Source organism: Giraffa tippelskirchi, chromosome 4 (genome assembly GCF_054371585.1).
Source record: "Giraffa tippelskirchi isolate mGirTip1 chromosome 4, T2T-mGirTip1v1.2.pri, whole genome shotgun sequence".
Lineage (NCBI taxonomy): Eukaryota > Metazoa > Chordata > Mammalia > Artiodactyla > Giraffidae > Giraffa > Giraffa tippelskirchi.
In genome coordinates this window covers 159,360,255-159,376,922 of record NC_137278.1, presented here as the reverse complement: position 1 = coordinate 159,376,922, position 16,668 = coordinate 159,360,255, and the positions used below count along the sequence as shown (strand labels likewise).

The window sequence follows — 16,668 nt, the reverse complement described above, 5'->3', positions numbered from 1 at the left end:
TATCCCTAGACTCCATATTTCACCCAATCTAGCCTCTAGCTTCAATTGATATTTCAACTCCAAACTAAAACCTTACTTCCTGAGGAAACTCTTAAAGACACCCCAAGACCTGTATATATTTTCTCCTTAGTTGCACCCATTGTTCCCTCTACTGAACCTGTTGTCACATGTTTCACACTGGATGAGTGTCTGTCTCCCTGTCTGGGTCTTAAGTGCTACAGGATAAGAAGCACTGTTTCTCATTCAATGCTGTGTCTCCAATCCCTAGAAGAACTGTGTCTGGCACATGTAAAAGTCTAGTGCCAAGTTTCTGGTTTTGTGTTTAAAAATAGTGTTTTAATTATATCAGTATAACTTAATAAGTGAACAGCGACTGACATTTATCGAGCATTTTCTATCAGCTTCTTCAGATGTTCAGACGTCTTTATTGATGTCAGAACGGCAGGATTCTGGATGGGAACAGAGTATGTGTCTGTTCAAAAATACAATCCTGGGATTCACTCTCACCACTTTCTCTACTTGTATAAGGATATGCTACCTTCATGCTTTATTTGACATATACCATAGTTATGGCATCTCTTATCAATGACACTTAAATTCCTTGTGACCTCACCCAATGTCTAGTTTGTAGCCAAGAATTCTGAGACGGCAATTTAGCTCACTTGGGCAAATTTTCCTGTTGTTTAATATAACCTTTTTTCTTTGTTGGCTTAGTCTAAACTGTCAGTTAGCAATAAATGGTGACAGTCTTTATTCTTAAAAAGTGCTTATTTACTTTTTTAAAAGTACCACACTTTTTCCTGGAATCCTCAAAAAAACAAAACAAGGCAGGGGGAAGGATGTTTTAAAACATTCTCTAATCTCCTTCTTGTTTTATTCATTTTCTTTATTTTTTTAAACAAAAGCCCCTGTTTGTCAAGGTTCCTATAGCTAAAACTGATTAACTGTAAGCTTTCTAAGAAATAAAATGATATCTTAGGTATGTCTTATCTTATAGATCTTTGAGGCAAGGCTAAAGTCCTACTTAACAGTTAGGAACTCATTAACTACTAATGAATTTTATTGTAGGGGAAGAAGGAAATAAAAACCATCAGCAGATGGTATGTTTTTGAAACTAGAAGAAAGCTGCTGGCAATCAATATGGCAAAGATAGTCAGTAGGGAGATATTGAGATCATAAATAAAATTTTGCTTTAAACCACTCCTAAGTTTTAGCTCGGAGAAGGTGATGGCACCCCACTCCAGTACTCTTGCCTGGAAAATCCCATGGACGGAGGAGCCTGGTAGGCTGCCGTCCATGAGGTCGTGAAGAGTTGGACACGACTGAGCAATTTCACTTTCACTTTTCACTTTCATGCATTGGAGAAGGAAATGGCAACCTACTCCACTGTTCTTGCCTGGAGAATCCCAGGGATGGGGGAGCCTGGTGGGCTGCCGTCTATGGGGTTGCACAGAGTCGGACACAACTGAAGCAACTTAGCAGCAGCAGCAGCAGCAACTTTTAGCTATTGTCCAGACACAAGCAATATGATGTATGAAGTAGAGAAATACAAAATATTCCATAAAAACAGTAGTTCCACTGGGAGACTTATTAGTGAGTCCTAAGAAAACACACCATGAATGAAAACCCAAGGAAAGTGACACTGTGCAAAAATATTGATATGTCTTTAGGAGTGTAGTGTTAGTCACTCAGTCATGTCCAACTCTTTGAAACCCCATGGACTGTAGCCCTCTGGGCTCCTCTGTCCATGGAATTCTCCAGGCAAGGATACTGGAGTGGGTAGCCATTTCCTTCTCCAGGGGATCTTTCCAACCCAGGGATAGAACCTGGGTCTCCTGCATTGCAGGCAGATTCTTTACCTTCTGAACCACCAGAGAAGCCTATATGTTTACCATTACTAAATTTAAAATGCTTCTTGATTTTTCTATACCTAGGCTGCATGTCACTCATTTTGTGAAGCACGTTCTAACTCTATACCCCAAGTGAGTCACTTTTCCTACATTCACAGGTCTGTCCATCCCTGTTTATTGTAGCAGATGCTTCAAAATTCTAAATCTATCTCTGCATCCCTCTGCCTCCCCAATCAGGCTGGAAACTCTTTGAAGGTGGAATCAAGTCCTCATAATTGTGTCTCCCATATGACCCGGCACATAGTATATACTCCATAAATGAATGATCACTGTGTGAATGACTGCAGCAAATCTGAATAACAAACTAGATATCAAGATAGGGCATTGCTTAAGGACAAGAATGGAGTTTCATTAGAATTTCAGGGTACTAAGATAGCCAATGTCATGGTCAGCAAAGGGCTCCATCATAAGGACAAATAAAGATCCTCTGTATTTTCTGCTATTATTTTTACCTCCACTGGCTGCAGAGAATCAGTGACACAACATAACACAATGATAGATCCAAACAGATCCTCAAATCTAGCACCTCTTCCGAGAAGCTACAACTCAATTAAGATTAACCATAACCGACACTGCGTGCTCAGTCACTCTAGTCCTGTCTGATCCTTTGCAACCCTGTGGATTGTAGCCCAGCAGGCTCCTCTGTCCATGGGATTCTCCAGCAAGAACGGGAGTGGATTGCCATGCCCTCCCCCAGGGGACCTTCCTGAACCAGGGATCGAACCCATATCTCCTGCATCTCCTATATTGCAGGCAGATTCTTTACCGCTGAGTCACCAGGGAAGCCCCATAACTAACACTAATACTGTGTAAATGCAGCATGAACAGCCGTCATATGCTTGGAAAGGCGGGCCAGGAATCAGGCAAAAACTAAGCATTTTCTTGAAATCCGGGACACAATTCTGCTAATTAACATCAAAAACAGTGACTCTGACATCTTCTGTTTATTAAGCCTTTCCCCCTCATCCATTTCCTGCAGACGCTTCTCCAGATGGATGTGGAGACAGACACCTGCTGCAGACCCCGTCCTCCCCTGGGAAACATGTGTTCGCTGTTTTCGTGGACATTCTATTTTAAGACTTGCTTTTAGGAATGCCAAAAAAGGGACCGTGGTGAAGCTGACTTGCTCTGCCCAGTAAGAAGAAGCAGGTGACAAGCATTTCTCTAGTCACAGTGGAAACTAACCAGAAATGCTTGCTTTGCTGGCTTTGTTATCATACTTCTTTTCATTTCTTTCACCTACTTGGAGACAGTGGGAGAGAATATTAATGAATCGATACAGCAATGAACATGTCCTCTGGAGAGAAAGTGATATACTCTCAATACGGGGCTATCTCTATCATATCAAATAAGCTAATTTACAGTGGTCTACATTTCTCAGTTATGGAGGTTACAAGAGGATAGGCCTTCGTGTAATAGCCACATTCCATACAAAATTAATTTTGTTCCTGTGGGTATGTTGTTATGACGTTCTATTTAACTTCAGTTAGATTAAAAAAAACACACAAAAACAAGGGCCCTGACTTTTAACTGTGTTTTAGTATATTTCCAACCTGGGTATTATTAAATTAAATCTATGGCTATAAGTCTTCTGTTGCTGAGTGAGAAAACTGTCTCATCTTCATATTTCAAAGGCCTAAGACAGCGCTCCTCAAAGTACTGTCTGCATGGGTGCTGGAGCAAGCAGTTTTGTTACTGATCCACCACGAGATAAGCCAGAAACTGCGAGCAAGCATTTGGAAGCGCCTGTAGCCACGTGAGAGTAATTTAATGTTCGCTGAATCTTACAATAAAGAATTATTGTGTTTTATATGCCTTTTCTAACTTTATCTTTCCGGTCATTCAATTTTACCCTATTTTATGAAAGTGTTAATCTGCATCAGATTGTAAATTAAGAGGGAAACGCGACTCAGAATGGCAGTGGTTCCCGGTGTGCAGGGTCAGGCAGACCTGCAGGAGATTCTAGTGCTTCCACCCAGAGCCACGGGGACAAGTTGTTTCAACCCCCTGTGTCTCAACAGTCTTATCTGCAAAATGCATGTAATGCTGTTTATATCTTAGGATCTATGGGAAAAAAACCGAAGACACTGGCTTTGGTGTCTGCCTTAAGTTTCCTCGAGTGTAAAATGAATATAATAATACCATATCACAAAGCTGCTATAAGGATTAGATAACTGGGTAATGTCTGTAGCTCAGCACCTACTTGGCATCTACTAAAACCCCAAAGTTAGCAGTTATTCTTATTGAAAGTTTTTTATTTTTTCTAAGCATAGTAGGTACTTGATACATACTAGCTATCCTCTCTTCTCATTTGTGTGGAGTATCTTGTTATGGTTCATGGGCTCAGTCCAAACTTCTCAGTGACCTAGGAGAATTTCAGACTGACCATGCTGCACACAGATGCTCAAAAGGATGATCTGGGGCCTTTGAGAAAAGTTTGTGGATCTAGCCCATCCAGACAGGCCCCTTCTATACTCTAGTAGGCATTTCTCCTCTTGCAGTTTCATCTAAGAATTTCTGTCTGGGCTGTCTCTGCATTATATGGCATAATGCTGGCAGAAGGCAATGGACAGAGTTATCATAAGAATACACAGAAGAGCTATTTTAGGTAATAAGGAAAAATGTCAAAGGGAGAGAATCCTGTCTCCTCTTTCACAAATTACTAAACATAATGCATCTTTTCATGTCCTTCCTGAAAAAATTGCTTGAGAAGGCAGTCACAATGGGTGAAAAGAAGACCAAAAAAGCTTCTACCCCACTTTTGAGTTTACAAGACACTTTCAGCTGAGGCTTACAACACAAAGCAGTGCCCCCTCCATTGACCAAATGAAGCTGAGAATGATTTTCCAGCCGTAAGTTCCTTGTGTAGGCATACCTGAAACATGAACCCAGTCCTTCAAATCCTCAAACCTATGCACAGAAAATACAGGTAAAGTAGAGGTACATTAAAAAAGGAGAATATTTCAGGAGCATGTCTCAGAATAATAGTTTGATATATGAAAAACTTTAAATCATGAATACAGGCTTTTGTGAAAGAAATACAGTGAATAACCAAGAATGAATATGTGAGTGGATGTACATCTAAAAATAAAGAAGAGTATTAGGAAAAAATGTTCAAAGGATATGCTTGTGGTCTAAGGCATCACTAAATGCAAAACTCATACACACAAATGGAAAAAACAAAAACAAAACAGAAAAGCAGACAGACATTCCTAAATGGCCCCAGGGCTTAGAGAGAGGCAGCCTTTGAGGATGTCAGACAACCTCCAGGAGAACCCATGCGGGCACCTTGGGCAGCAGAGGGAACCTTACTCCTTGGCCTAGTTAACTGTTCCCACTCTGGGGAGACTTCCAAAGGGCAAAGGAGAGATCACACTGTCAAACTTCTCCAGCTTCTCCCAGGTGCCTGGAATCTCATCAGCTCTGCATCTGATCATTGATAAGAGGTCAGCAACCCTGACAAACACAACGGTTCAAATGTTCTCAGTCATCTAGACCTTTGTGGGGTTAACTTTCAGGTCCTTATTTGAAAGGAGGTTTTACCAGTAAAGGCAAGAAGAGAGGCAAACACCGGGCATTCAAAGGGAGTCAGGAGAGAATGGAGCTACTCAATAAAAGCTGGCAATGCTGAAGGTAGATACTGACTTTTCACAACTTTGCCTAAGATTAGCCATTATTCTTTGAATAAGGCACTGCTTAGAAAACTGTGTATACAGCGTATGCATGTATTTGCACTGACATGCAATAAAAATTAGTAATACTCTGATCATTGCTTGTATTTATTGAACTCTTACTATCTACCAAGCACTGTGTTTTACACTCATTATTTTGTTTAATCTTTACAGCAACCAAATGGGGGTGGGTACAACTGCTTTCCTCATTTTATAGCTGAAGAAGTAAGTTTAGAAACTGTTTTTACAGCTAGCAAGTGGTAAAGCAAGAATTCAAACCAGTCAATCTAATTTCAGTTTAATGACTACCTTTGTGCACCAAATTTAAGCTGCGCTGTTTAAATCATGATACACATACACACACACACACACACACACACACACACACACACACATCAATATTCTAGACCCAGTCCCAGGTGGCACTAGTGATAAAGAACCCACCTGCAAATGCAAGAGATGTAAGAGATGTAGATTCAATCCCTGGGTCCAGAAGATCCCCTGGAGAAGGGCATGGCAACCCACTCCAGTATTCTTGCCTGGAGAATCCTATGGACAGAGGAGCCTGGTGAGCTACAATCCATGGGGTCGCAAAGAGTTGGACATGACTGAAGCGACTTAGCACTCAGTAGCAAAGAAGCCAGAGCCTTCCACCTATTGAGCTCTTAATCTCCTGGTTTAATATACATCAAGTATACAAAAATTGAATTTAGAAGGAAAAGAATGCAGCAGTTCACTTTCAGAAAAGACAGGAAACAAGGAGAGAAAGAAGGAAAGTGGAAGGATATAAAAGTTTAAGTGTGGAACATCTATCAAAGTAGAAATGGGGAAAAAATAACTTTCTGTAGCTCTGAAAAATAGACAATAAAAATGTAACCTTCTAAAGAAATTGCTTTAAGTTCAACAAAACCCTACAGATTTGATGGGGCTTTTTACTAAATTCTAACAATGCTCATCTAGAATCCCTAGGTAGAAAATGTACACAGTGTGGGTAATTATAGTGATTTACAATTCACCTATCTATTGCCAATTCATCTGGCTCACAAACTTGTATATCTCTGTTCTTTGCTTTTCAGACTTGAATAGGATATCCAGAATATGTGACAGTGTTGGGGGAGGGGTAAGATAGTGCTTGGCACATAGGAGAAGCTCAATAAATGTGAAGCCCAAGAAAAGTAAATTAAAAGTTTCTCAAATAATAAAGCAATCACAATACATAACAAATAAAATATTTAAAAATGTAAGTGAATGTCTAACCTAAAACTTCATATTAAAAATGGACTTGCTCTGGCACCTGTTTGGGGCAGCACCCCACTCCCCAGGCTCTTAGAGAGTCCCTGTTCTCTTTTCCACAATTTTTATTACTTGGCTGAAAAATCTGGACAAGTATATACATATGAACATGTGTGTGCACATATGCAAGCTGGTCATGGATCACTGACCTTCATATTTAAACATGAATTGGCTTAAAGGATCTGTTGTCTTTTTGTTATGTTAGAAAGAAATGGTGCATCCTTCCTCTTAGCTCATTAACAGGGGGCACCTTGGCCCCTAAGAACCACAGGAGCTGAAAGGTAACTGTTTCTTTCCCTTTCTCTTCATCATGACAATTATGTTGTGATTCCTACTTCATGCAATTATTTGATCCAAAAACAAAAGAAAGACACTTAATACTCCAGCATGTTGCGTTCAACAAATTAGAAAAAGAAACACACACATACAAAAAGATAGAAATGCAAAAAAAAAATTCATTCTTATCCCCCACTCTTCTATCCCTTGCCTATAGAAGGGATGGCTATCAACCATGACTATACTGGGAAAGGGTTTTGAAAACCAGAAACCATTAACTAACCAAATGTGAGAGCTCATGCTATTAGACCACTGGGAGGTCACTTCATCCACTAAAGTACAGCCATCTCAAGTGTCCCAAAGACTCTGGCTATACTCAAGACAATGTCGATTTAGTTAAGCAAAGAAGTACATGTTAAGTCTGAAATATTTTGAACTTATTGATCCTAAACCTTTCTTTAGAAAATAAATGAGTGTCAGAGATTCTTCAAGGACCCCCAGGGATATTTATAAATAGAAAATCTTTGTCAGCTTAAGGTCAAATTGGTTAAAGAATCTGTCTAATGACTAAAATGGAGAGACCTCACACTCCTGAAAAGATTTCAGATATAATCATGGCATGGATATCCATAGGCCTCTAATCATTCATATATATGTATGTATGTGTATATATATATAAATGAAAAAAATATATGTGAAAACATATATTTATCAATTGAATTTTTGCTAACATTTTAAAGGAGAGTTATTTTTCCATGGCACTCTCTGTTAACTTCTGATTGAGTCTGATAAGAAATAGCCATAGGATGGTCATAGAACATAAAACAAACTAAATTTACACCTCACTGTAAGAAGGTACAAGTACAGCCTCTGACTCCAGTGAAAGAAGAGGTTTTGTAAAATTTGTTTAATATATGGCATGTGGGCACCATCTGAGGAGTATTTTGATTTATTCATAGTCTGCTACAGCTGTATCTCAATAATCAGATGTATCTCAGAGCCCTAGTCTTCCCACCTTAAATGTATATTACATTTATCCCTCCGAGATGACTCTTACATCGTACCCTTAAGCCTCCTTAAAAATATATTCAGTACAAATGCAAAATGATATTATTCATCCCAATTTCACCACTCACAAGGAAATCACCTCCAAGGGGACAATTCCACAGCCCACTGCTGCTCAGGGAGAAGACCAACACCTTTCCTCATGCCTTCTGCTCCCTAAACTCTCCTCTGCAAGGATATCAGAAAAAGGCATCCAACGTGGCAGAGTGACAGGTCAAAGGGTCAGGGATCAATACAGTGATATGTGTTAGGGTATTTGCTTGATTAAGTGATCTTCATAAAATATTTAAAGAGGTTTATACCTACCACTTAGGAAAGAGGAGTCAAATTAACAGAACACTGAGAAATCAATTCTCAATTGCTTGTTTTAATAGAAGCAAACAATAACGTGTAAAATGTACAACTTGACAACCCTCACAAAAACCTATATTTAATGGTAATTTTCACCCTGCACATTTAGTTTCTGCTAACCCAAGAGTTATTAAAACTACTTGAGATTCTTCCATGACATCTGATTTAGTCAGTGGTAGGAAGTAGCCCCATAACATGCTGAGTAGAAGGAGATACCCATTTGGATTGACAAAATCCGCCAGAGTTAATCCTCAAAAGTGAAATTTCTGTATCTTATAATCAAGAGTCGCTGGGCATTTGATTAAATACCCCAGGCATTTGGTCCCCAACCTACTTTTGTTTCTCCCCCCAACTGGCAAACAAGAGAAATGAGACCAAGAGCCTGAAGAAACAAAGCATGTACTTTAATACAGAAATGCTTTTACCTGCCATGCCTGCTGTGAACGAAATGGGCTGGGCTTTCAACATGTTAGTCAGCTTAACTCTCAGTTGGTGGCACTGGGAGAATGTAGCCACGCAGCCTTACTGCTCTGTTTCTGTTCTTTAACGGCCAACTGGAATACAACAGTGGAGTCAACGGGAAACAAAAGAGAGATGGATCCAGAAAGAGCCCGAAGGATGAGAACAAAGCAAGCAAAGAAAATGGTAATGAGTCAAAGACTGCTCACCAAAGCTGGCCTCCCAGATTATTTTCACACTGAAGATAATTATGCTTCCATTAATTGCCACTTTCCCCCTCAAAAACTCATGTTTTACAAACTACAAATTATCTAGTGGAAATTCCTCTTTGCAACTTGTTAGGAAAAACCATAGGATGTACTTAATCCAAAGAGAGAATGGCTGCTATTACATTGCTCAGACATTGATAAGATATATTGTACATATTGTGGGAGAATTTTGTATAAACATAAAGCATAGTGATGTTAAAAACACTAAGCTTTGGGGGCTACAAAAAAGAGCCAATGAGACCTTTTTTGATGTATGACAGTATCTGTACCAAATAGAGACGACTAGATATTTGAGAATCCTCACACTGCATCTACGGGCATCTGGAATTTTCCATATGTCTGACTCCACCATCACCTCTCCATTATATTTTGTACTTTTTTTCTTCCCATGCAGAATTTATATTATTATAACAGTAAACACAAGGCTGCCACTTACCATGAAATCCTTAGTTCCCACTTTAATTTTAGAATACTTCAAAGCAAGCATTTCATTGTCTTTGGTTTGATCACATTTAAGAATTCACATATCAAAAGTTAAACTTCATCAAAGGTTAGAGAATAGTTTGCCTTTTCCCCCCCAAAAGAATTACCATGTACATAATTTATTTTTGCTTAAATATGCATGATACACTGAGTTATAATTGTCTGAGCTGGAAAGGATGGGAAAACAATAAAAAGAACATAATTTATGCAGAAATAAAATACATTAAACAGCCTAGCTTTAAATCCCTCAAACTGGTCACCATTGAGACAATGAATGTAAAGCTTCATATTATGGTTTTCTGTGTCAAACTGAAATGCAAAATTTCCTTTGGGCTGGGATAATCATAAATAAAATTAACTGTAATCTCAACTTAATGGGACATGATAAAATCTTACCTCATACGATGGGACATCTAGAATGTTGCACTTTCCATATTATTCACTAATAATGCAGTGGCAACCTTCTAATAGTCTTTCTTTTAGAACATTGGTTTCTTGGGTAATCAGTCAGGGTATTAACCAAATGATGAAAAGTTAGAATGCAAATTATAAACAATTTTTGCGGTTGCTATTGCTTCAGCCAATCTGAAAGTTCAAGATCAGAAAAAAAGTGCTAAGAATTTCCCACTGGATATCAAAAAGAAAGAAATATTAAGATAATCCTATACATTACCACAAACTTTCTAGCATTTCATATTTTTAACTTCCTTATAATCAATTTTTGATCCCACAAAGTATGAAAATCCGAATTTTATCTACCCCCAGACATAGCAAAGAGGTGGTAATTTGGCAGTTTTCTACTTGGAGGCCTGAATTATCTTCCTTGATCATCTACTCTGTTCAAATTCATTATGAAAATGACCAATTTACCACCTCACTTCACATGAGGAAGACAATACTATAGAATGTAGGTCCCAGGGTAGAACAATCAAATACTACCTGGGGACAGATGAGCAAGCTAGAGCACGTGTGAGCAACTTAAATTGCTCCAATTATTCTTTTACTTATAAAACGATTTCTATACTCCCCATTATGAGTTCCAAAAACATACACTTGGAAGCAAGAGCCATGAGCATACATCATGTTCGACTGCCAGAAGCCAACTCACAATATATTGCTTACCTTGTAGAGATGGAGCAGCATAGGGCTCATAATAGGATGAGTGATGCATAAAATGTTCTTCAGCTCACTTCCCCTGGGATTTATGTTTCCAAACCTAGGAACGCCGTCTGCCTGCTTGGACGGAATGCTAAGCAATGGAGTCAAACCACCAATGCATTAGGTATAGTTTTTCAACTTTGTGAAATCTAGAAGACACCCTAAAATAAGTACACAAACAAGCAAGTATGTGTCTAAAAATTCTGTCACAGATTAGCAGGAAGAATACACAGTTTAAATTAGGAAGATCAGTAATGGGCACATATTTTTAAGCTTGATTGCATAAGTAACATGCTTTTTCTTAGAAACTGAAGGAATATTGCCTCCTTGGTTATAAGTTTATAAGAGAGACTGTTTTGTATTGTACAACACAAGTATTCCACAAGAAAATCACTGGATCTGAATTACAGATAAGATGTTGGTCAAAAGATCAATTTTTCCCCCAAAGGAATAAAGAAAAGTGAATCTAAGAAAAATATATGAGAAAAATATATGGTCCAAATTCTCATTGGATTGCCTCATTTAATTTTTTTGAAAAAAAAAAAAAGTCACCAATTTTCTAAGGGCATAGTTTCAAATCAGACTTGTTTCCAGTCTAAATTTAGCCTCCATTCTTTGTGTCATATTTCTTCTGGTATGAGAAGGAAAATCAATGCCCTTACTCACCTTTGGAAGAATTTCACTGCGAAGCCTCCGTGGTTCTACAGGATTCAATAATCCGTGGCTTAGTATTGATTTTTCTCTGACACCTGTAGAAACAGCCTCTCCTTCCTTTCTAACAAAATATAGCAACAAAAGTTGTGTAGTTTCTGAATAAATTAAAGAGGCTATTAAGCACAACTTCATCCTGCAAGGAAATGTGGTTTACATTTTCGAAAAAAAATATTAGCTTCGCTTGATTTTTCTGAGCCACTTAACTTTTTAAGGATAACATGAACATATAGTTTTAAAACACAACTTGAGTTTTACTTTCTTAAGTATGTTGCAACTAACACGTATGTTATAATTAGTACTTATTTTTCTAAGAAAATAGACAAATGGTAAAGCCTATCAAACTTCAATTCCCAATTTAAAAATACCTCCAAAATCAAAACCTTTTTTAAATATGAAAAATCACAATCATGCCTTGAAAATCAAAAGTTTTGATAAAACAGAAGACCCTTCCAGGCAGTGGAATAGAGCATATCGAATCCTAGGAGAGAGGGTGGGTTACACTTTGGGGTGGATTCTTTAGCATTAAAAGAGCTAGGAGAACAGGCGAGAGTCATCAGTTTCCTTGAGAAACATAAATATAAAAAAAAACCTAAAATCCAAGAAGTTATGTTTCCAGCATTCTTCACACACCTGATTTAAATTTCAAAGGTACTTGTTTCACCCTGGGCAGACTTCTTTGGGCTTATCTGAATATACATTTCCCGCAGCCATTCTGCGCTGAGTGGAGTCACTACAAGCTGGCAACCCACTCCATCACTCACTCCATGAGGCTGCAAATCTGCAAAATAAAAAATGCAGCGTTAAAAAAAAATTCCCTTTTCCTTCGCTTTTCCTCATAAAATCCCAGAGAGGAAAACACAAAGGTTGTTTCTCACAATATATGTGACATGTGACATCTTGGTTAAAAGTGACACAACCATGTTGCACTGTGACAGGTTTAGTGTTAAGACCTGACAGATATAAACCTGCAAGAACAACCTCCCTGCCACAGATATTTAAGCTCATGTTAAAACTTTGATTTGATCGTCCCTTGATTAGCTTGTGCAACAGTGAGTGCTACTGCCTTACAAGTTCATTAGAAACTATGGTGTTCTTCACATTACTGTCAATTTAAGCTCCCGTTTTACTAAAACGTAGGCATTTTAACTGCTCATCAAACCTGTGCACATTTTTGAGTTAAAGAATTAGATCAATCCAGACTCCAGTTCTCAAAGGAGAAGTTCCATTGTTTATCAGGCCATGTCTACACTGGCTGAGCAAAGCGCTCGGTTCAGAAGGAGAAGCGCCTTTGGCAGCTAGAGTCCACATAGCTGATCCATGGAGGCTCGGGTGGAGCTTCTGCACCTAATTACACAAGTGCAATGAAATTACTAAGCATTTGATGAGAATGACCCATGACGACAAAAAAGGCATGGCGTGATTGTTATTCTAATTTATTTATATGGTAGTCATTTAGGATGCAATTCAAAGACCCTATAAAAAATAAGAATGCTTACACTTCACAGGTGACAATGAATGTGGGTATTAAAATAGTTGACAGTTCAACATTTGGTTGAATCCAAGTCATATTCCTCCTAAACAAGACAGTGATGGCATAATTTTAAAATGCAGTACTTTTTCTTAACTGGTCTAGATAAAGCTTAAAGCTCTGATTTTGTATTTATTGAGAACAATCTTCAGAGTTCAACTAATTAAAAAGATTAGTTTAACCTCACAAAAAAATGGGTCAAAATGGTAATTGATATTTTGGAGGAAATATTTACACTCTTCTAACTTAAGATTTAGTAGTGACCGGGATTGCATTCTATTCTGGGGACAGTACTAGACCATCAAATCATCTTTAACATGGAAATCCTTTCATTAATTTTTAGAATAAAAAGAGATTTAGCAGAAATGTTCTTCTAACAGCTATGAAATTATAGGCTTCCCCCTCCATCCACCCAAACATACTCCACCCTGTGAAATAATAGATACAACATTAATCACATTTGGAATTTGGCCAGGATTTGCCCATCCGTGAGCAGGCAGAGTTGGACCAAATTGCCTTGAAGGAATAAAGACTCTCTCACTTCCACGGATGCCTCAGACTGCGTTAGGGAGCATCCATTCCAACCCTTTGAAGAAAGGAGGAATGTGTGGGAATGAATCAGAACTGTGCTCTCAGAGCTTCACTTCACAGTGCCCCCAAATAAATTAGCTATGCTTATGCTATGTAAACCCCAAACTCCAGTTACCCTAATGCAGGTAGAATCATTTCCCTCCCCCCCCTTTTTTTTGCTACTCCTATCTTCAGATTTTTAGGTTTGGGGTTAGTCTCTCCATTTAATAATCATTCAAGTTAGATGCTAAGGTCCCCTTGGCTGGGAGCAAAATCCCACCTCCAGACCGAGTCATGGAAAGACATTTGTTGGCTAACTTATAAACTACCACTCATTCTAAAACCAAAATAAATCTAGGTGATCTAAGAATCACTTCATATAGCCAAGTCTATCTAAGATAAATTGAATCTAGTATCTTTTCCCATACAAAAGCCCTAAGAATGTCTAAATATAAAACCACTGTTGATATTTTTGCACACCATTTCTGAGCACCTCATGATGTTGATAGTGTCATGATGATGATGACGTCATGATGACGGTGGTGACAATGATGTCATGATGACAATGGTGGTGATGATGATGATGAAATAACAAACACACTATGGTACTTACTGTGTGCCAGACACTGTTCTAAATGCTTTATAGACATGAACTCATTTAATCCCTATAACAACTCTGTAAGGTAGGTGCTATTATCTCTCTTTTACAGATAAGGAAACAGAGTCACAGAGGCAGCAAGGAACTCACCCCAGATCACCAGGTCACAAAATGGTAGGATTTCAATCCGGGCAGTCTGGCTTCAGAGTCATGTGACACTGATTTTCCTGTCCTTTCCCAGCCACAGCCACCAAACCAATATCATTATGTATAGATATTCATATCAAAACATGGTATGAATGAATCCCAGGCTCATTTATCCACTGCTTCCTGGGGCATTTTCATCTATATGGAGCCAGCATCTCCTTCTGTCAGAATAAGTTCAAAGCACCTCGGAGCAAAACTGATTCTCACTGATCATCATTCAGGATACTATTTACTCCTTTAAAACTTAAATTCTGAAAGATGTTTACCGAACATAAAATATATATCAAATCATAAAAGAAACTGCAAGAATGGAAAATGATTGAATAAGGACTTTCAGTAGAGCAGGTACCTAATTGTAGCTTAATAGAGTCAGGCCTCCTGAGGTCAATTCCTAACAGTACTACTTTTCACAAGTTGCATGAGTTATTTACTAATATCTCATGACAACCTAATTTCCTCATTTATAAAATGGGAATAAAAATGGTATTACCACTGAGGGCTATGAGGATTAAATAAACTAATTCCCATAAAATGCTTAACCTAGTGCATGGCATGTAGCAAACACTCAAAAAATATATATAGTCTTATTATTACATTTAGTTTGTATAGATTAGACTCGAGCTGCAACTAAGCACTGACCGTCACAAGTTTTACCATTTCAGTGTAAAAGCATTAATATAGATTTTAGGAAAATTGGTTGTGGTCACAGGCAATTCTTTCAACCCAGGGACAATTTGGTTTTTAAAATTCACCGTGACATAGCTCCACAAATAATTTCATTCCCCTCTATTTGGTGAGAGCACAGACAAATTACAGAATATGAAAAAATCATCAGAGCTTAAAATTTTTCAGAAACTCACTTCAAGAGCTGGTAGGCTTTTCTATATGGTTAACTTTTAAGTAGCATGAAAGGATAACTTGCTTAATTGTTTGTCTTTTATATCACAATCCATACTTTTGCACAGAGTTACTGAAGAGACATTGACGCGGACAACAAAGACGCAATCTTAACAACTGCACTGTTCGGCAGCAGAAGTGTCCACACTCCCCACTTGTCTTTTCCTTCTCTGCTCCCTCCCTTTCTTTAGATGCTAAAAACTTAGGCTTATGCTTAAGTCCTGACTCTTTGAGGTCAAAAGGGAGACTTAGAAATGGCTACTTAGGAACCTGCAATAGAAATTTCCATCAAAGAGAGAGTCATGTAAGCACTAGAAGAAGATGACTCGCAGAATGCCCACTAGCATCGGGCTGTTCTGTAAGAGTTATACAGAGAAAAAGGAACAGATTGGAACCTTTTTTTCTTTCAGTTCTAAAAAGGACATGGTCACCAGAGAGAGAGCAAGCAGCCTGGAGGCCACCAAAGAGAACTACGGAGAAGCTATTTGAGGTAAAGCTCACGCTTTCACCTGGATTTCCCAGGATGCACTGAATATTCCCAGGATACACTGAATATCCTTTTTTGGTCCAGGGACCATGGGACTTGGGAACCACTTGCTGATCCCCAAGTGGCTGGCAGTGAGCAGGGGGCGGGGTAGGGGGCACTTGCCTCATTTCCCAGTGCCTCAAACATGGGATAGATGCTCTTTGACAATCCTGAGGAGAAGAAAGCATTGATGTAAAAAGCTAGTCAAGAATTAAAATTTCAAATTAAGGGGTCAGAGTGTAGTCTCATCTGGCATAAAGAGACAGAAATAGGAATGGTAAGACAAATGCACAAGGTGTTCACTTTGATCCTACACGTGTACCTCCGGAAGCTTACCACCATCAACCTTCAGAAGGCTCAGACTTACAAACCCACAAACCTTTCATTCTGAAAGGAGGCTTTAGCAATAATCAGTCTCCAGTTCTCCAGATAACAATGGTGCATCCCAGAAAGCCATCAGCCTAAAAGATCATTGAGTCAGGGGCAATTCTAGGATTAGAATTCATGAAGGTAGAAGAAGGTGGCTAAAGTGTTACACAAGAAGTACATTCCCTGATAGCAATTCAATTATTCTGAGGAAAATGGAAAGTCCTGGAAACAACTGTCTTCTAATGGCAAGATAGGTCAGCAGCCTCAGCTGGGAATTATCTACACAAATGGTAGAGGTGTGAAAGAGGAGATGCTCTACTTGGT

The 16,668-nt window shown here is 38.6% G+C and overlaps 1 long non-coding RNA gene across 1 annotated transcript in view; it reads right to left on the bottom strand.

The window, feature by feature from the left end:
• The window catches only part of LOC145546956 (uncharacterized), a 96,957-nt gene that overhangs the window by 58,379 nt on the left and 21,910 nt on the right, over nucleotides 1–16,668 (bottom strand). The window contains exons 3-8 of the long non-coding RNA XR_014083414.1: nucleotides 12,280–12,427; nucleotides 11,602–11,782; nucleotides 10,900–11,096; nucleotides 10,174–10,362; nucleotides 8,992–9,120; nucleotides 6,026–6,130 (exon numbers count right to left, since the gene is read on the bottom strand). This is a non-coding gene — a long non-coding RNA (uncharacterized LOC145546956). The remainder of the gene's footprint in view (nucleotides 1–6,025; nucleotides 6,131–8,991; nucleotides 9,121–10,173; nucleotides 10,363–10,899; nucleotides 11,097–11,601; nucleotides 11,783–12,279; nucleotides 12,428–16,668) is intronic.